A 14,412-nucleotide genomic window follows, 5' to 3' on the forward strand; every position below is an offset into this window, starting at 1 on the left:
GAATAACTTGATTACTTTGCAAGCCAGAAATAGAAGCCCTTGCTACATTTCACCATCATGGCATGGACTCACATACCCCGAGTATCAACAACGGGACCCTGTTATTTGTTTGGGAACTTGAACTTGCACTTGTATGCACACAAATGCTCCCGTCTTCACGACACCATTTGTAACCAGATCCCGTCTGTTAGTGTGAATATGTATTTGTGTGTCTGTCTGTTTGTCTGTCTGTGTGTCTGTACATGTATGTTTTTGTGTGTCCCCTTGTGTGAGAGTAGAAGCTCAAGAGAGGCATTTGGAAACACGATAAACTTTGCACAGTAAAGGGAGAATTCTGCATACAGGAATCGGGAGCTTATTTTGCAGAAACTTTCATTTACTAATTTTCATCAGTTTCATTTTCATTCAATTCAAAGGGATTGGCTGAAAATTCTTCTGCGTTTAGTCCTCTGGTTGGTGACACATTTAATGTGCATTACTACTCGTATTTTCAAGCTAACTTCAGCGAGTAGGGTAGAATCAAACGTACAAAATGGTAGAAGTTCCATCAACTGCATGTATAGATATTAGTAAAACTGGGATAGATAACTTTCATATGTTTTCACAGAACAGTGATATTACTTGTAACCAAATCTCTTCACTGTATATTAAAACCTATGTCAATTTTATGATGCAATGATGTCATCACCTCACAACCCTTTTCAGTAGTTTGTACTAAAAAAATATGTAATCATGACTTTGGTCACTGACTTTGCATTGATGAAGCCTACCCCTAAAAGTCATCATTGCAGACCATTACAGCTCAATTATGTTCTGATGAGGAGACAAGTTTTTCTGATTGATTTAATTTTTTTGTTTGTTTGTTGTTGGTTTTTTTTTTTTTTGGGGGGGGGGATGGTGGGACGAGGGTATGGGGTTGGAGTAAAGGAAATTGATAAAAGTTTATATGCAAGTTAGTTACAGAGTTGAGAGCTGATAATGTCATTACCTCTTCCAATGTGCACAGATGGTTGTGAGTGATATCAAATGTTTTGGAAAACACTTGAAACACGAAATTAACAAATAGCTTCTGATTCTATGTCTGATTTCGAATCAGCTGGTGCCAATCTCTGTCATTGATTTGTACCATATTCATCAAATCCTGAACAAGGGAATTGCATTGCATTTTGACGCTGCTTGTGTTCTGTCGTTAACCCGTTGAGGATGGTTTGATTTTACTACAACACGCATTTCCCATAGACGCTTGCCCAAGTATACTCGGGACTCGTCCTCAACGGGTTAAAGTGAACGTTTGGCGAAATCATGGCACTTCTGTGATCTCACAATGGTATTGAAAGATACAACCCAGTGTGAAGTTAAATCACCAGCTTATGAGCCACCTACATTGTATCTTGAAAGTGCAAGTATAGTTGTTACTGTTTGGACTTGTAAATCCATTTGCTGTGAAAAGCATTTTGCTTAATTGGGTAAGTTTTCTGAAACAAACAGCATACATGTGTGTATGTATTTGTTCAATACAGAGAGATTTATAGTCAAAAACTCTGAAGAGTGTAGCAAAGTCTTACAGTCAGTTCAAAAGTTTCAAATTTGACAGTTCTGCCTGCTTGATAGCATGTGCTGCCCTCAAGAGATGGGAATTCAATTGCAATATGTTATGTCATAATTATAGACTGATGTATTGAAAATATAACAAGATTTTAACAAATATTCATTTTCCTAAGAAATAATTAAAGATCGAGCAGTAGACTTAGCACCTGTAGAAAGCGCAGGAAATTATATTTGCTTGAACACATCTCATGAAAACGAAAGTGAAATGTTTCGCCAATCTGTCTGCTTGTGCTCTGACTACGTGTTGAAAAACATCCCATTTAGAAAGTGAAGGATAGAGCCATGGAAGAGATACTGTATACGCCGAATATTTCGCGAGGTTTTTTTTTTTGCCAATTTTACGTGTCGGGTGCTAATTCGCAAAATTAAAGACACGCGAAAATATTGACTCTGATCCCGATGTGAATGTGACGTATGCGTGTACACTTCTCCGTTCAGTACAGGACTCCACGATCGCGAATTTAACCACTCGCGAAATCGTCGGGAATTCCCAATTCGCGAAAATTTAGACTTGCGAAATATATGGCGTATACAGTATATGCAGAGAGAGAGAGAGAGCTATACAAACATACAGACAGACAAAAAGACAGACAGACAGATTGATATGTGGGATTGAAAGTAATGTATTCACACAAACCTCCATTACAGACCTGCGAAGAGCAAGAAAAGGAGAGAGAAGAAAAAAGGATAGAGAGAGAAATGGGGAGAGGGGGAGGGAGAGAGTGGATAAAATCTCAGTGGAGATTTGATGTGAATTTGAAAGTAGTGTGCTCTCACAAACCTTTGTTTCAGAGGGGAAGTAACAGGAGATTTTTGTTTGATGCATGCTGGAGTAGACTTGTCACATTATAGAAACAACAGATTCATTTACATTCTCTCCCATCTTGTTCACAGTCACTCAAATACGCACATTCTATGCTTGAACAATATGGTTGAACTGTGAATTCGCCAGCGCGTACAAAATATTCCAGTCTGTGAGAAAAATATGTATTAATTCATGACTTTGCGTTGATGCATTAGAATTGTGTGAATGAATAAATACATTCACAAGTGTTCTCAGAATTCAAGTATGTTTAGTGTAGGATGTGACAGATATATATTGTGAGAGAAAGTGGCATTTTTGTTTTGTTTTTTGTTTTGTCTTTCTTTCATTCTTGTGCGCTCCTGGATGGTTTTGTGCACAAATTGCCATTATTTATAGTTAAAGGGGAATTTCAGACCGCCATGGATTTTTATAGTTACAAAGGAAGAATAAGATATCTTAAGCACAACAGTAAAAAAATTAATCAAATTAGATAAAAATGAGGAAAGTCATGATATTGTGTAGTTTCACCAATTTATGCTGAACAGTATACGGTATATATTAGCAGCAATTCATTGACATCACCAACTCTTTCTGTTTGTTGTTTGTTTGAGCTTGTATTTTTTTAAAGATCTGCCAAGTGTGCAACTGTGCACAACAGCCAAGTCTCCCTAACTTATACTCGAAGCTCTCTCAAAAAGAAAGAAAGTAATAATAAACCTCTTTGTCTCCTGACAAGTGAAAATGAATGCCTCCCTGATTGGGAAATTAGTTTTTTATGTACAGTCTTGCTCATTGCTCTTTGGTCTGCAACCTTCCTGATTTTGATGCCATGTGTGAACGTTGACTGACCTGGCTGTGTAAAAGCAGAAGGTGGTTTTAAAATATATACGTGTACGACAACAGAGCCTGTATACTGTACATGTAACTACGTTTGGCTGCATGATTTAAACTGACCTCTAACGACTTTCTGGCTTTTAAAAAAAATGTTTTGCCTTGGTGTATCTGTTTGTACAAACTGAATTTGTACTCTGAGGCAGATGCTTTTCCGTTTGCAGGTCGATTTGGAAGGATCAAACCTTTTCCTGTCTTGTTTTGACATGATAAACTGTGTTTTGCGGGCATGTGTGTCTGTGTGTCTGTCTGTCTGTGTGAATATGTATTTCCTATGTACATGAGTGTATGTGTAGAAGAGGCGCATAGGATAGCTGGACGTCATTGTTGTAGAGAACGGGTTAGGGTCCTGTGTGTTGCTGAACCTGCAGCAATGCGGTCAAGTTGGTTTGTTGGATGATGGGGGGGGGGGGGGGGGGGGGAGTATGAAGTGGGAAAGGGGGAGCAAAGGCCATTGCAGCCCTAAGTCTTTGCTAATCTAATAGCTGCAAATGGCTGCTTACACTTGATCACACCATTTGCAATGCCGCGCATTGCCCGCGGCCGCGTAATTGCATCACATCTAAATCAATCTCAATTGCGCCGCGCGCGGAGGATGCTGCTTGTCGTCTGCTCCTGTCAGGGTCGGGGGAAAGAGCTGCTGGTACTTGGGTCCTTGCCAAAAATCGATGGCGGGACTACTGGCAGATTTGGTGAAATTTTTTTTTTTTTTGGCTAGGGTCAGGTAAGGTTAGTGATTCATTCAAATTCCTTGTCGTCACGCTCATGTTGTTCTGCTTGTGAAATTATTTCGGACAAGTCCCTGTTTTCTTTGCATGAGGAAGTGATAGAAAATTGCTGATATGCAGAGGATAGTTGAGTATTAAAGAGATATGTGGATTTACTGTGGATGGATGATGTGATGCATAAAGAATGAACTGAATCATTATTTCATAAGCTGCTGTAGGGCTGTGATTGTTATTAGCGAGTAATATTTGAATGAGATGATTTCAGCGGAAATGCAAATCAAGAAATTCATTGATCCACGTCAAAACTATGTAGAATACAAACTAGGTAAATTATGCACTTTATGATGAATTCCAAGTTTGGGTTGCTGAAGCTATTTCATTAAATTATTTGGGAGTTGTTTTCCTCCAATGTGTAAGCAGTACATCTAGATGTAAATAACAGATATTTTCAATTATAGTAAGCATAGTAAATATAGCAATTAATGATACTGTCATAAAGATATATCAAAAGAATAGGAATGATTGCAGACACAGCATTTTATGAGAAAAAAATCAGTGACAATTAATGTGGAATAGGATAATCATAAACACTTTAATATCCTTACTCTCTTCTGACCCTTTGAGAGTATATATTCAAAGGGCCTCTCTGAAGAATTACTTTGATCAAGTAACAGTTGTGGGGTTTTGATGTGTACATGAAATGTTCGTGATTCTCGACAGAAACAATGCTATTGTGAACTCAGCTCAGTGTGTATCAAGGACATTGCTCTTTGCATTATTTAATTCTTGAGAGGTGTTTACTGATTTGGACCATAGAAAAATTACATATTCTGTCTTTTCCCATGCAAATCAAACTGGAAAATGAAACTGAAAATGAAAGACATCATGAACGAATTCGAGTACAGCTTTACCCCGTGCGCACTGTATGCTGTGGGACATGACTTTTGCCCTTCAGATTATCTTATTAATCGTGCATTGATTATCCAGTTGACTCAATATATATATGAAATATGATGCTGTCATGTCATATCATTCATATGAAAATATCTCTTTTTCATACGCCATGAAGACTTGTGTGTGGGTCAGTGGGAGATTTATGAGGGTGAGACGTCATCACCTCTTAAAAGTTTAATGGATATGCTTGCTAATGATAGCACTCCTTTTCTGGAAACACAAAACTTGAAAACTCCATTTAAGCATCTTATTCTAGGTCTGATTTTGATGAAATCAGTATTACATTTTGTATTCTACCCCCTCATATTTGTTTGAATTAATTTGATTTTTTTTTTAGTAAGCCAGTTTGAACACAGTGTAGAATTGCCCTTTTAGATTATGAGACATAACTTAGATCTGATTTATACACTATTTTAATTCTGCGCCCTCATTGTTGGTAGTGTTGAATGTTAGCCAAAGTGTGATTCAGGCCAAGAGTGTGATGTCATCGTGTGCTGCCCTATTGTGTTCAGGAGCTATTCTGATAACAAGCCAGGTTCATATCATTTACATGTATTCATCATCATGTAAAAATTACTACATACCTACCCAGTTGCATGCAGTGGATGTTCAAGCACACCAGTGACACACTGTTGTAGGTACACATTGTATTCTTGACCAGTGTAAATGCACAGAGATGAAAACTGTATTTCAGTTTAGTATCAGTTTAGTTGAACTACTCCGGCAACACTTGAGATCTTTCGGCTTGTTATGGTTTTTGTTTGTTTGGTGTGTTTTTTTGTAATCCTAGGCTTTATATTGCGTCTTCAGATTCAGAGCGGTTATGTGAAAAGTAGAGTATCGGCCCTATTTGAAAAAAAGTTTGTTTGTTTGTTGTTTGTCTGTATTCCTTTTAAAGCCATGGACCAACTATCATTTTTTTTAAAGGTTCTGATATTAAACCATAGACCCTCTACAGAAAATTCAACAAAAATATGATTGGTATGAAGAAATGAAAACATGCCCCTCAAAAAAACAAACAAACAAACAAACACAAAGAAAAACACACCAAAAAATGCCCCAAACAGAAAAACCACACTTACGTGGTACGTCTATTCAGGGAATACCACTTTGTAGAACGGCAAATTTATAAATGCGCAAATGGTGTGATATTAGGTATCCCGGCAATTATAGTTGGCTAGTTACCAGGTTCATCCATCTATTTTTGTAACACAAATCGGCAGCGATCACAATGCGCTCATCAAGGCTAGATCCTACAATGTAGCATGCTGGCAGTAGGTATGCATGGTCACACAGGAAACTTGCCCCATACATGCTTTAATGCATGAAGGTCATTGTGTAATCACAGTCGCTTGTAGTGCAATTAATAGAACCTGTCCAGCGTTTTTACAGGGATGACAACGTCGTCACATGCTTGTGCACAATGACTCGAACAGGCAGGCCAATAGGGTACAGGACTTCAAGGGTGTATATATGAGAGAAAAGTCATTATGTGAATGATGATTTCAGTGAAAAAATCAATCCAATTACAGTTTTTGTGGGACGTGTGGGTAGAAACTGGAATCGGGATTCAAACTACAATAACAAATTCCAAATTCTACTCCAGAGGTTCAAAAATGAGTGAAAGAAATTACGAAGATCACAGTACGGATTCTCTGTTGTATGCCTTAAACTCTAAAATGTGCTTCAGGAGGCGGAGCTTATGTGACCTTCCGACTACTTCCGCAATATACAGCCCACCACACACGTTTAGAAGTTTGTTCTGCACGTTGATGCAAAACGCACTAAACATGCAAGTTTGATTGACAAGGTACAAAGGAATAGGATTCAAATCATGGTTTCAAGGGTACCATGTGCATGGTCCGATCATTCTTGTAATGAACTAAAATCGTCATCCTAATCATCAGTCCTGTCACAATTTTTCTTGTGTGTGACCATTCTAATTGTCAGTGATTGTATTCCATATGAATATTAATTTGCCCCCCCCTTCTCCATCTCTCTCACACACATACATACTCCTACACATGTACGAACACGACTTCAGTCTTTCAAACAGTGATGCTCACATGTACGTGTTTCCAGTTTCACAATCATTTCTTATGTAAATTAGTTCTGAAATGATTTGAAACCATACCTTTAATGTATGTACAACAAACACATACGTGTACACACACAGGTCTATGAAATGATCTGCCCTTTGTGATATATTGAGAGCATACTCAGTTATGTTTATGTCTAGTGTGTGATTCATGTTTTGATGACGAATCAATAATTCAGATAGATGATATTAAAAAACAAATTGCTGAATGAGCATAAAAGCAGCCACGAAGTGAGTAGAGTTGTGCAGAGGCAGGTCTGTGTTGGTTATATGCAGGAAAGGAGAACAACTGTTTATTTTCCCTCGGTGTTGGAATAGGGTGAACCTGTGAGCAGTTGGATATCATACAAACTGCTCATGAGGATGTGATTTATGAAGCAATCCCTCTCCCCCTCCTTGAGAATGGTGCATGTCAACAAATTCCTGTGGTACTTTATATGCTAATTCATATGTTCATGTATCTATGGGGTCATCTTCTTGTTGCGTGCAACACTGAGGATGCGTTCATCAACTCACTTATGGCATAAAATTGAGGTATCCAAACAACTTTCAGGGAGATTTGGGCAGATGACAGATGCAAAGTTGTTTTCATTAAATGGAGCCAGATGCCTTTCTGAAACGTGGAAAAAAAGTGCAATTGCAAGCCAGAAACATGTTTCTGTTGGGATGATAAAGGGCAAAGCCGTTTTGAAACACACTCACACCAACCACTGCCAACTTCTTGATCTCCGCTCCTCAAGTCAAACTTCAATGGAGCTGCGTAGTGGCAAGGCCTCCCTCTCAACTCAGATGATAGATGCAATAGCTCAAGAAATTTTATCTAAAAGGCTTTTACAAACATGTTTTGATAGTGGGCACTGAATGTTTCAAACATGGGAGCCTGATATTTACAGTGGTGACCGAACAGGACCTTTCAAGGTACTTGCCATCTTGTTGCAAACAATTCAGTTGTCTTACCTTGGGGTCCCCCCCCCCCCCAAAAAAAAAAAAAAAAAAAAAAAAAAAAAAATCTTGAGAGAGTTTATGGGAAGAAGTGTTTACTGGGACAAAAGATCAGTGCTCATTGTCTCTGTAACATGCCATGCTTAGGAACAGGCAACATCGTCCAAAAGCAGTGCCTACATGTTTTCTTAAATGCAAAAAGAACTTACTAACCAGAAGTGACATTCCTATTGCTCACTGTTGAATGGTGAGCTTAGAATAGCTGCAGACCACCTTTGTTAAAAAGTCATTTATCACCTCCGTACTTCCTTTTGTACATTAACATTTTCCCCATTTTTCTCTTATAAAGATATGACAAGAAAAAGTTACATCAATATCTAATGTGACATTACATCCTGCACTTATCACCGTCACAATCTTTACCATGGTACACAACCAGCCGCATTGGGTGCCAAATTTCACCAGCAGGCAAGACCGCATCCAAATGTCTGTGTCTTTTTACTCCAAAGTTTGAATACGGATACATCTTTGCCATGCATTCAGTGAAAGCGATAACTCTTGAAACTGAATCGTATGGTGTACGGTGGGATTTGGACTGGAATACAAAGAGGATCGTCTCTCTTTGCTTCGTGAGGTAGGGAATTCTGTTGGCAGCATTTAGGGATTAGTGCGGTAGGTTGTCACTCATCAGCAGGGAGGCAAAACAATTCAGCTGGTGTTAACAAGTGGAAAAAAGAGAGCCTAGCAAGTGTCTTCCGAACCTGTGTTTCTCGACTGCATCGAGTGCTTGTAGAGCCTGAATATTTCAGCGTGCTGAATTTCCTTACTGGCAAGATGGCGGTGTCACCGAGATAATTCAAGAGTAAAAACACTGTGTATTCAAAGTAAGCAGTGATGCGTCATTTGTGTATGTGGATGAGCTGCTATAGGATTTGTTTGAAGGAAGTTGGGGGGGGGGGGAGGGGTGAGGGATAAAGCAGACACAAACTTAAAGCGTGTCAGATTGAAGGCAAGATGAGCAGGAACCACTCAGAGCCTGAGAATCCAGGCAGAAGTTAGCCTTGTTTCAAGTGAAATGGACATTTAAGTAAAACTAACCATAAAACCAGAAATTTTCGTGGGCATGAAATTTTCACGAATTTCACAAGGAGCAAAAAATTTGCGAAATTAGAATGCATGCAAAAGTTCTTGTCTGTGCTAAATGCATCAGATGCCAGCACCATTTTGCAAAAATTTCATACCACAAATATTTCTGGTTTTACAGTAATTATTGAAGAAGGGGACAAGTAGGGAATGGGGGTGGGGGGGGGTGGGGGTGGGGGGGGGGTGGGGGATGAACAGAGGTATTGTTGGTACTTAACTAGCAAGCTCCTAGGGTGGTGCAGCGCGTCATCCTGCCAACAGCATGCTTGCATGCATGATTTATGTCGGCAAGGAGACTCACTCTCCCTACTCTGCTCATTGATTATGTATCAACAGACAAGGTAAGACGTGCTGTCTGGGTTTCAAAGTCTTGTTTAGTTTAGTCTTTTATATTTTTGAAAGTATCCATCTTTGTGAGAGGTCTGGTTGACACCGATGGACAAACAGTCACAGGCCATTATTGCATCATGTATATTTAAAGTACTCTATGCAGTTTTTAAATGAAAGTTGAATGTTGTGCTCAAAAAGGTGCACAGAAGTGCAAGACATGTACATTACATGTGGTAACTTTCATATCCTTTCCTGCCCCTATTTCATTTTCCAGTTTCCTCTCAGGATTTTTGACTGATACACTACAATTGAGTCATAACAACGACATATGTGAGTCCGAAATAAAAATCCAGGGCATATTGCAATTCTATTGTGCTGTTAAAGATATCTCAGATTGTTGGCCTAGGCGTCGACACTTTCACAGCACTCCCAGTTGAGAGTGATATTATGGCTTACCACATTTTGAACAAACACAAGAGGAGGAACATACATACTTACTCCCTGGTGCGCACTTTTTAGGATGTAAGGAACCATCGATTCTGTTACCAGTGCAAGATTTTCCCCAGTAGATCCAGTGCCTTTCTGCTGTACCCCTCAACCCCCTTCCCCCCCCCCAAAAAAAAAAAAAAAAACCAAGAGAAATGGGGAAAAGAAAATAGGGTAACAGCACCATGACTGTCTTTGGCTTGGCGTGTGTAGCTAGGGTTACTCGCCTATGCCCATGTCGCTTGATGAAGTCAGTCACGCACCTGCCGTGTGCTCATCACGCCCCGGAGAGACAAACGGGTAGCATAACATTCGGGTCACGACGCCACATCTCCCTGCCTAAAGTCCTAACAGAAATCCGTCAGAGATGCAGTAGTCTGTCACACAGCAGACTGCATTCAGTACCTGAACCATCTTGCATAATTTGCTGGCATTTCAAAGACACTGGGTCAGATGCAGCACAATTTTATGCTTTCCTATACTACACCAATTTTCACCTTGTTTTTGGCTTAAAGTGGATACCTGATGGTGTCTGTGGTCTTGTTGCTCAAGTTCATGTTTTATTAATGAAATCATAAACAATTGTTTGTAAATGGATCATTCAGTGGACTTTACGTGTCCATTCCGTAAAAGAGGACATTATTGTTTGTGTACACATCTCTGATATTTGTTAACTCAGTAACCTCAACCCCTGTTAGATCATATTACACCTTTAAGATTGTAATTGAAAGGTATATAGATGGAAAAAAAACACACACACATAAATATTGTACACAGTAGTTGCTGCATCAATAACAACAAAACATAGATGGCCTGACACTTTCCCACAGATTAATGACTTCTTCCAGAGTGCAATATCCAGTGGCATAAAGAACTATGGCTAAGACACTATCCCTAGCACTGATGGATGTCCTATCGTTTGCATTCAACAGTAGCAGTGGAGGGGGTCATTGGGGAGATTATCTGATCAAAGCGTAATGTGCGTCAGATAGAGAGAGACCACCACTACCACATATTAAGCAGGTAATCAGATGAGTATACTGCCAGCTTGGGAAATCTGGCTCCGCGAAGGGCGAAGAAGGAGGAGAAGAAAACGAGGAGAGTGCATTCTTTGCATCGGCCTTTCGGAGCGCGCCATCAATTTCATCAATTCCATCAAATTTTCAAAGCCGGGTTCAAATGCAGTCAAATATGAACTTGGGGGAGAGAAATTCCCAGGCGGGACCCCGCAATTTTTACAAATTTATGCTTCCCTACATCGTCAGACACTCGTAGACTGATTATCTCGAGCATCATTGGATATTTAACGGATGAACTCACACGAGGGTAGCGCCTTTGATCCGCAGTAGATGCCGACATGGCAGAGTGGGCATCCGAATTTGCTGTATTACGTCAAACATGAATATTATGTGTGCTGCGTGCAACATAACTGATTTAACAGTGATGTCATTTTAATGGTAATGGAAACCGTGACATCAATATTTCATAGATGCAATTTCAGGACTTTTTCCCTCTTCCTTGTGCACGTGGAAGAGCTGTTGAAGGTTGAAGTGATGAATAGATCAAGGCCATACTCCATATTTTTATGGCTGACGTAATGGCTTTACTGAAGAAGTACAAATAGCATTGATCTTCTACAAAACATACATGTGCTTTACTTTGTGTAGCAGAGACCATGAATGATACCGGAATTACCAAATAGAACATCATTTTAAAAGCACTGTGTACATTTGTAGTTGAATAATGCAAATGTATGTGATATTTGTTGTGATGATTGTGCTTAACATGATTTATCTGTATTCTAAGAATTGAGATAATGATGGAAATACAAGTAAATTTGTCATTCTCAAACTATCACTGTAGAATGATGATGAAGGATTTTTCAATCATATACCCTTGGAGATGTGGATTTCTTTTTGGTAATATTAGGGATTTTCTAGAGATCATTGTCACAAACTATCTTTCCATGGTTTTGTATTAACAGTGTGAAATCTGAATTACTTATCAAGGGTGAAATTGGCAAAATTTAGAATGCCCAACTGCTAGTTATAATAGTTTCTTTGTTAACCTTATCAGTGTAAAAATATTATGTTTCTTCTCCACCCCCCCCCCCCCCTGTAGAATGCCAAATGCTAGTTTCAGTAATTTCTTTGTGAATCTTTTTAGTACCAAAATATTATCTTTGTTTCTTCCCCCCATTCATGTTACATTAATTCTGCCTCAAGATGAATTGTATGAAGTTCTTTGTTAGTTCAACCTCCAGTGTACTGTCGATTGTGTAGACAAGCATAAGTGACATGAAAGTAAGCAAAAATAAGCAATTGAAGTGAGGTGGGTTTGATTTAAAGACTACTTCTAGATGGCACTTACCTGTAATCACAAGTATATTATTTTGTAGCTTGGAGAAGCATTCATATCAATTTAGGATCGCTGTAACTTTGATTCATATGAGAGCATTCTTGATAAACAGTACTATAACCCAGATTATTCAGATTTGGTATATTAAGGTTTGTTTATCATCCTGAATGCATATAAACACCAAAGGAAGCAACTAAAACAACCAAAACAGAGCATCTTACCGCAAGCCGAACACTGTTATCGAAGTATGCAGATCACGTGCACCGTAGTTTATTTGCCGGGGATGGCGTCGCCAAATCACTGCAGTGCAAATAGCCCAAAGTTACTTCAAGTCCCGTCAAGCCCTTCCGTCTCTCCATGCATAAGTGAAGAGTGTCTGCCAGAAACCTAGCAGTGCTTCTAGAGGTTAATGCATCATCAGTGGCCGTGATAGAAGAAAGTTTAAGGAAATCACGGTTGTTGGGTACATTTATTTCCCCCCACTATCTGAAGTGAAGTGGACTGTTAGAGAATAAGAGTAATTGAGTGAAGCAGTGATAGCAGTATCATTGGAATAAATATAGAAGGATTTCCAGACTCTTAAGGGAAGGGAAGTAAAGGTAAACATCATGCTTTTCTGAAGGGGGATGTGGAATTGTTGTTGTTAATGGTTTAAGAGGGGAAGAAGCATTTCAGAGATGATTCGAAAAAGCCCTAGAAGGCAGTGCGCTTTCACTTCTTACACAACATTATGGTATTGGGAATTTAGGTTTAGATTCATTACATGTCAGATTCGCTCTTATCGTAGTATTACAATGTACATGGTGTCCACGATGGAAAAGAGATACTTGACACGTGTATGTTATGATTGAAATTGTTTTCCCGGGATCGTTTTCGTAAGTAATTAGTCAGTTCAGATGAGTTGGTGTTTGGTGTTTTGAGGTGTTTCATAACAAGTGATTCCAGATATAAGATCCACCATCTTCTCTGTTAGCCGCTAACCATGGATTGATATGTATGGGGTGTGTAATGGGGAATGCTATGAGCAGATTACATTAACCCATTAACTCCCACATGAATTCTGTTACATTAATTATCATCATGTGTCCATTAAATTCTCAATTCTGTATGGTGCTGCGTACCCTGATAGCTGAGGAAGACAAGATGGAGGCAGTTGAATTGATTACATCTATACTAAAGCAGAAATTAATAAGAATATACAAATTTGACAGAGAAACAGAAATTTGATCCTCTGAAATGTGTCACCAATTTAAGAATTAGGCCACCTAGATTTTGCAGTAACAAACTTGTACGAGGATTCTCTTAAACTGTAACATTATACATATTGGTGTTTATAAACAACAAACCTCTCAAATAAAAGTTTTTTTTTTTTTTACTCTTCCGTACAAGACATCGACAAAGAATGGTAGAAATACTGTATATGCCATATATTTAGCAAGTCTAAATTTTCACGAATCGGGACTTCTCAACGATTTCCCGAGTGGTTAAATTCGCGATAGTGGAGTAATGTACTGAACGGAGAATGTGTGCATCATGTTCATATCAGGATCAGAGTCACTATATTTGTGTGTCTGTAAATTCTTGAATAGCACCTGACTCACTAAAGTCACGAAAATGAAAAACCTCACGAAATATTCGGCGTATACAATAATGATCGAAAGATATAGCATCAGGTCACAGAAATGTGGTTTTCTTGGACTTTATAAGCCAAGTCTGATCAGTGTTGGTTTATACTTCACCTCAGTCTTTGTCCTCTGTCTGTGGTTTATTGAAGCAAATACAGTAGTTTATTGCCCCAGTGCCAGATTGATTCGTATGCCAACTGAATCATGTCCACCTATATGTTGAAGATTGTGACTTGCATTGTATATTGAAGCATGTGGTACTTGTATATGTTGGGCCCATGATCGGAGAACACCTCTTGCAGTAGATTTCTCATGACAAGTGTAGGTTTATGGCCTCTGGCTTGAGTTTGCTGAAGAGGTGAGCATTTTGCTCAGTTCTTTTGAGAGCTCAACCAAAGAAGACGAACTTAACTGTCCGTGTCAGCAGTGCTGTATGCGATGCAC

The 14,412-nt window shown here is 39.0% G+C and overlaps 1 protein-coding gene across 1 annotated transcript in view; it reads left to right on the forward strand.

Annotated features, from left to right (window-relative positions):
• Positions 1–14,412, forward strand: part of LOC139736221 (polypeptide N-acetylgalactosaminyltransferase 2-like) — a 111,854-nt gene that overhangs the window by 29,570 nt on the left and 67,872 nt on the right. The window lies entirely within an intron of this gene.

The sequence above is a fragment of the Diadema antillarum genome, unplaced genomic scaffold (genome assembly GCF_040938485.1).
Source record: "Diadema antillarum isolate AM-2024a unplaced genomic scaffold, OU_Dant_1.0 seq00000633_RagTag, whole genome shotgun sequence".
Lineage (NCBI taxonomy): Eukaryota > Metazoa > Echinodermata > Echinoidea > Diadematoida > Diadematidae > Diadema > Diadema antillarum.